Here is a 7472-nt window from a genome sequence, read left to right as displayed (position 1 = left end):
TGTTTTTTTTTGGCTACGTCTATAATTAGGTTATGTCTCCATTATAAATTAAAGAAATATATGTTCCAGTTAAATAGCCCAAATGCCAAGCATTACAAAACCATGTGTCTTTTACTGAACTTGCATAAGAGGGCGACAGTGAACAGACAAAGATCCACAGAGTGCGACAGAGGATATTTATGACCGCTAGGGGCATCAGAAAACAAGGAAAGAGATATTGATAAATGTTGGCTGCACTTATGCACTTTTATATGCCATCTAATATGTGCTATTATGCGACTGAATATGCTCTGTGTATAAAAACACCTTAGTTTTCTCCTTAGAAACTAGAGTACCTTGGTACTCTAGTGATTTTTTTTTTTGGACAATTAACTTTGATAACACTGTGGTATTCTTGGAAATACCTTAGAGTATCATATAAATACCATGGTAAATACATTTTAGTATTATCAAAATATCATGGTATTTTTTAGTAAAGGAATGAAAACTGTGATACACCAAAAAAGTAATGTACCATGGTACTTTTGAAACATTTTCGTTTAATTAGACCACCAGTTTGATAATGACAATTTTATTTTAATACCTAATTTTACTTACAATTTTTTACTTTTTTTAAAAACAACAGTTTTCTTTATATGTTAGGCATCATTCACAGGTGATTTATAGATGAATACATTTTATTATTTTATTATATTAAATACTTATTTATTACTTATTTGAGTATTTAAGTATTGGCATGACCTTTTTAGAAACAATATTTCCAAAGCACCAATAAAATAAAAAAATAAAATAAAATAAGGACAATAACTAACTAACAAACAAACAAACTGTTTTTATGTTAGGTATCATTCACAGGTTATTTATGAATAAATACATTTTATTTTTTTTATTTTTTTAAATAAGTACTTTAACAGCATTTCCAGAGTATCAATACAAATAAAATAAAAACATCAAATATATACATGTTGGTACTATGGTGTACATCAAACTGCCATATTACAAATAAAGTCAAATATAATAAAAAATAAAATAAATGAACTTTAGTACTACAGTATGAATCAAAATGCCATGATATCACATTTTAGTAAGGGAAAAATATTATGACACTACAAAAAGTCGTACCATAGTACTTTTGGTCCAAACATTTTTTATTAAAGTTAGACTGACATTTTGATAATAAAATACTTATTCTTGTCATTAAATACTTAATTTTTATTTATAGATATATAAATGTATAGATAAATAAATTTGTATATTATATTATTTTATTTATAAGTACTTTGTTGCCTTTTATTTTTACAAACAATGTTTCCAAAACATTAGTACAAAAATAAAATAAACAAATAGAAAATAAAATATTTAACATTGAGATAAGATACCATAGAATATAACCACTCAACAAGATATTCCTTAAAAATAGCCATTGCCTTTGAACTCAAATTCCCACAATCCCCGGTTGCCACGTGCCCGCGTCCTGTCAGCAAACCGGACTAAACGTCACATTCCTGCATTCTCATCCCTGCGAGCGCGAGAGTGGGTGTGTGTGCGTGTGTGTGTGTGAGAGAGAGGGACGCAGGCTAATCTCTCCCTCCCGGACACGTCTCTGTCCACGGGAAACACTCATGACCGGGCGGATTTAACCCCGGAGGACACCCGGCGATCCCCGCAGGCCCGATCGCAGATCTCCGGTGAGTATTTGCGTGTGTTTAGCCGTAGATCTGAAGGTCTCGCCGGTTTGGGGTGTTTACTGTGGCGTATCCAGCGCAGCCTGTAGTAACAGCGCACGACCGGATGGAACGTTACATTGTAACACCTCACACTAGCTGCGATCCGCAACTTTGTATCTTGTTGTTGATAGAATGTGTATCGGTTTGATCAGGCGGCGGCGGCGCTTTGATCACAGAGAAATGACAGATGTCTGGCGTTCTGATTGAACCTGATGACAGCTCAGATTCTTCTGATCACTGTGTGTGTTTTGGTTTTATTGTTGCTGTTTTGAAAGTATCCAGCCATAATAGAGAACGAATTTAAAGCAATAAAGGCACAAATGTTATGATTTTTGGAGAATAAACTGTCAGATGTGTTAGTGTTAAGTGATTAACTGATCTGGGATCTGTCGGTGTCTATATAACTATCCTCATCTTGATCATAATGAGAGTTCCTGCAGTCTCAGAGCTGGATTCTGCTGACCGGTTCTGGACTGTATTACCGGTTTCATATCACATCGATCTCCGGTGTGGTTGCATCAGACACGGGCAGGGCCACAAACACACACATATGCCTGCATGCACTTAAACAGCCCTGATTTTCCCCTGCTGCTTCACCCTCCTCATCAGCTGTGACGCGCAGCTGGGCTGCATTTACACTAGTGATATATAGGCCCTTTTTCCGCTGCACTGATTATTTCTATTAAAGGTGTAGTTCACCCAAATTTTTTTAATTTTTAATTTTTATTTTTTTATCCGAACAGATTTGGAGAAATGTAGCATTAAGTCACTTGCTCACCAATGGGTTCTCTGCAGTGAATGGGTGCCGTCAGAATGAGAGTCCAAACAGCTGATAAAAACATCACAATAATCCACACCACTCCAGTCCATCAGTTAATGTCTCGAGAAGCCAAAAGCTGCGTGTTTGTAAGAAACTAAACCGTCATTAAGGCCTTTTTAACTTCAAACCATTGCTTCTGTTGCTTCCTCTATCTGTAACATTGTCTTCTGTTGTAAAAAAGTCATCTGGTCTGAATCAGGAGAGAAATCTGCACAGATCAAGCACCTTTACAAGCCAAAACAGTTCTAAATTAATATGTGGGTGATTTTGATGTGAGAGACAACAGGAGATGATGGACTTCCCGGGGAAGCGTTATTATAGATTATGGACTCATATTTTGGCCAGAAGTATCGGTTTAAAGTTAAATGTTTTAATGATGCATTTGTTTCTTACAAGCACACAGCATTTCACTTCACAAGATGTTCATTGATGGACTGGAGTGGTGTGGGTTACTGTGATGTTTTTATCAGCTGTTTGATCTCGCATTCTGACGGCACCCATTCACTGCAGATGATCCATTGGTGAGTGATGTAAGTGAATATTTCTGGTTGAACTATTCCTTTAAGAGTGTCTGATTATATTCATTCACTCTCTGACCTCTCTGAGCTGTCCGGTTAATTTATGAGATCCTGGATTTGTCTGATTCGGCATATAAAGCAGTAGTTATCAGAGAGTCTAGTCTATTCTGTTTGCTGTTACCAGCATTGTGGCCAATAGTTTGGATGTCAGGTAGGCTATATTCAGCATAATTGTACTAATTACATGCTGTATGTAATCATCTTCATCTCTTACTGGGGCATTAGTGCATTATTAGTGCAGCTGTGACTGTGCATGCCATTGTATTCAGAATAATTATCAGATTCTAGATCAGGGTCAGACACATTTGCTGTGTCATATTCTTTGTTGCATAATTATGACTTGATTAAATGCAATAGATCTGCATACATATACATATATAATGGACCAGTGAGGCTGGCTGTCACAAAGGTGTGTAAGAGTTTTGAGTGAAATATCTTGTTCATGAATGAAAACCTCTTACATTTTTGAATGTTAACAGTTCTTTTTTTGTGTGTGGTTGCATAATTGTAGCACTGATTAAATCTAGCTCCTAGCTCTAGCTCCTGTCCTGTTATTTATATTTTTTTATATTGCTGTAGTCAAAGATTTATGCATGTTTTGGTGATGTAACTGCAGTCAGTTTTAAATATATAGGGGGAAATATTTGAAGGGATTGGAGCTGTCTCACAAATCACTGTGAATTTCTCAGGATGTATGGAGGTATGTATGTGTGTATACAGAGAGAGAGACATGTCTACACAGGCACATGTCAGTCTGAGAGCATCATATAGCAGAGCAATTTCACTCTTCATTAAAACTGTTAAACAAGTCACAAGGTTAATAATATAAATGCTAAATTAGCAGCATAAGAATGTCCTTTGAATGTGTACACTTACAGTATCTGTAACGCTTCAGTCTGACTCAATCAATCTCAGAGCAGTGGATTCAGTGTGATTAGATGTGAAAGATTACATTCTGTCCTGTGTGTGTGTGTGTGTGTGTGTGTGTGGCAGGTTTGGTGACAATTGTGGGCATGTTTGCAGATGATGGCTGGACTGTCAGATCTGATGAGAGAACTTTATACTCTATCAGATCACTTTAAGCTCTATACCAGGGGTGTCAAACTCATTTAAGGTTGAGGGCCGGATCGGAGAAAATGTCCCCTTGTGCGGGCCGAATTACCTTTTGTTAAACCCTAGTTTGCTCACAATTACATTAATATTAACCATACAAACTACAATATAATAAAAAAAAAAAAATCTAGGACAACTTTTTTTTTAAAGATGATGCTTGGTTATTTTAGGGGTGTGCAATTGACACAAAATGTCTTTTTTTTTTATAGTGATAATTACCATATTTTGCAGAGTGTGTTTTTGAGATAGCACCTTGGTTGGTTTAAGCCTGTCATGGATAAATAAATATGACACTAAAGCCGCCAGTAGGTGGCAGCAAGTCTCCGTCTTAATGAGTGATCCATTGACTCGTTCATTCAAAACGGCTGATTCTTTAGAAACTAAGCTAGTGATTGTCTTTATGAATAGGCCACTGAATCATTGACTCAAATAATTTGTTCAAAAACACAGATTAATTCAGTAACAAAATACACAGTGCTGCCTCGGAGACACACAATTGGTCTTACTTCGGCTTTGTTAAAAACTTTTTCTTGCCAAAACAGAGATAAACAGACAGCATTGTGACTAATATAACACACTTAATACTAGCGTCTTGTTTGTTGAGCTGTTATATAAAATCAATTCATTTGCGATCGCGCTGACATTCGGGAAAGCAACACTCTTGGTATAGTTAGACATTACGTAACTATCACGACATAAATATTAAAAACTAAATTTCTTACAGGGCATTTTATTTTTGCCCCCATATATTGAATTATATTGTAAACTGATAGCCTTCATCCGGCACTGAAAACTCTCATAATGTGTTAAAATTATTATGATAAAATGATATCATAATGTTGGGGAAAGAGCCTTATTAAAATAATTAAATGTTTTTTTATTTGCAAAGTTACAAAATGTCAGCTCGCACATCATTAAAACAACAGTTAGGATATTAGTACACAATAAATATCGCACACTCCTCGCTCATTTACTTTCTCCATGCGAAGCTGTCCAGTGCGTCACAGTGTCGTTTAATATTGCACACATTTACCACAGCCACGAGTTGTGATTAAACATACCTGTTGAGATTACTTTCTTTCCATTTCTCCTTAAATAGCCTGTCCGCCCTTCCAGGTCAAATTTCTTCTTTTGGACATGTTTAAAATCACCAGAAAATTGCCCCACAAGCATCAATTACAACGCAGCTATCATGATATTATCCTCGTGCCGCTCGAGATTCTGGCGCCGCTTTAAAACGCGTATGTTAGGTGTCCCGAATCCCGAGGCGTAATATCAACGTAAATAAATGAGCCATTTGTTCCGCTTTAAATTCAAATTAAAATATTGTAGCGAATACACTTTATTTAATTTTCAAAATTATGTTTTATTTATTATTTTATAATATTGTTTAAATCATCCTGCGGGCCGGATTGGACACCTCTGTGGGCCGTGTTCGGCCCGCGGGCCGTATGTTTGACACCCCTGCTCTATACGAAAAAGCAATTAAAAACTTATTAGAGTTAATTAATTTGTCTCATAGTCATGAAGATTCAAGATTTTTATTTGTCACATACACAGTTATATACAGAATACAACCTGCAATGAAATATTAATCTTGTCAGCTTCTTAGACGGTGTATAAAATATATAAAAAGATAAACATATAATGAAATTAAATAATGAAAAAATGAGTAAACCTAAAATAGTGCAAAGACTAAAATAGTTAAAATCTTAACTATCTTAAGAACTGGACGATACGTGTTAATTTTGCAGAAAGGTGGTAAATGTTGTGGCTTTGTATAAAAAAAATGTGGAGTTCAAAGAGGTTGAGTTTTGTCTAGATTGTCAGACACATAATGGCTGTTTAGCTGACTCGTGTTGCATAGCTCAACATGCTCTGAAATTTAAATACATTCCGTGGATTGTTATCATATTACTTCCTAAGTAACATTAATTTACATTTTTAAATAATGTTCAAACATTCACAGACAGCTTCATGTTCTTCACCATTTTGGTTTGCAATTATATTTGACTAAAATTAATTTATGATGAGGGATGATGTATACTGTGAACACTAACATCATAAAGCACTTATGTAATTTCACCTCTTGTTGTATAAAATCTATTCCTTGACAAGAGAGGCTTTGTTTGTCTCATAGAGCAGTGCTGATAGGGCTGTTTTAGCCGCCCACCGTTGTTTATCCAATCCCTGCTGCTCTCATCATGAACTAAGATTCTGATTGGCTCAGTCCGACAGTGTCTGTGCTTCTCATTGGTCGTTTGTGGTGCTGTGCGAGTTGGAATGTGTTCACTTCCTGCTTCTTCAGCCAATCAGAGCTGCCGAATCTCATCACATTCCATTGGGATTCAGATCACATCATGAGTGTGTGAGAGAGGTAGAGACATCGGTGTATGTGTGTGTGTTGTCTCTCCCTTTCCGGCTGTAATTGAGTTTTGTGGGCCTGTAGTTAAAAGACTGTGGTCATTTCATATCTCGCATGTTCAGCATATTCTCATATTACTGTGCTTGTTGTACAGAAAGACCATTTAAACAGCAGTTTTATATTGACAGTCTCAACAGATGCATTGATAATTGCTAAACTGGTAAACTAAACTCCTATGGATTATCCTGGCTGTATGTTTTACTATTTATTATTTATTTTAAATGCAAATTAATAGTGTCAATGCTTATGCATTTGGATAATAGTGTGCATATGTGCTGCTGAACACAATAACCTTGAGAGTAGAAATGAAAGAATTCGACGTTGCATTGTTGTGGATGACGTTGTTCATTGTAGGTCATACAGTACGGAGAGTGCGGCATTATCTGTCTTAAAAAGCTTTTGTATGAGCTTCATCGGTGGTTGTCTGTCATTGTAGATGTTGTTTTTTTTGTTACTTCTGTTTGGTTGTACTTTAAATGATTAGAGAATAAATTCTTGGTGTATATTATTTGAAGATCTGTTTGGTTGTAGTTTAACTTGATTAGAAAATAGTATCCATACCATAGTATCATGGTACTATGATAAACTGATTATATCAGCTAATCAGCCAGTATTTGACAATTTTAAAGGGGTCATATGATGTTGCTAAAAAGAACATTATTTTGTGTATTTGGTGTAATGAAATGTGTTTATGCGGTTTAAGGTTCAAAAAACACATTATTTTCCACATACTGTACATTATTGTTTCTCCTCTATGCCCCGACTTTCTGAAACGCGTCGATTTTTACAAAGCTCATCGGTCTGAAAAG

General features: G+C 35.7%; 1 protein-coding gene across 4 annotated transcripts in view; it reads left to right on the top strand.

The window, feature by feature from the left end:
• Positions 1–1485: 1485 nt before the first annotated feature.
• LOC107653361 (CBP80/20-dependent translation initiation factor-like) overlaps positions 1486–7472 on the top strand; it is a 74706-nt gene continuing 68719 nt past the window's right edge. For all 4 annotated transcript variants that reach the window (XM_016440055.1, XM_016440054.1, XM_016440056.1 and 1 more), the window contains exon 1: positions 1486–1688. The gene's annotated coding sequence lies outside the window, so the exon portion shown is untranslated. The remainder of the gene's footprint in view (positions 1689–7472) is intronic.

Source organism: Sinocyclocheilus anshuiensis, unplaced genomic scaffold, assembly GCF_001515605.1.
Source record: "Sinocyclocheilus anshuiensis isolate Anshui unplaced genomic scaffold, SAMN03320099.WGS_v1.1 scaffold1151, whole genome shotgun sequence".
NCBI classification, from domain to species: domain Eukaryota; kingdom Metazoa; phylum Chordata; class Actinopteri; order Cypriniformes; family Cyprinidae; genus Sinocyclocheilus; species Sinocyclocheilus anshuiensis.
The sequence above is the reverse complement of the archived record's forward strand: the minus strand, read 5'-3'. Positions and strand labels throughout refer to the sequence as shown.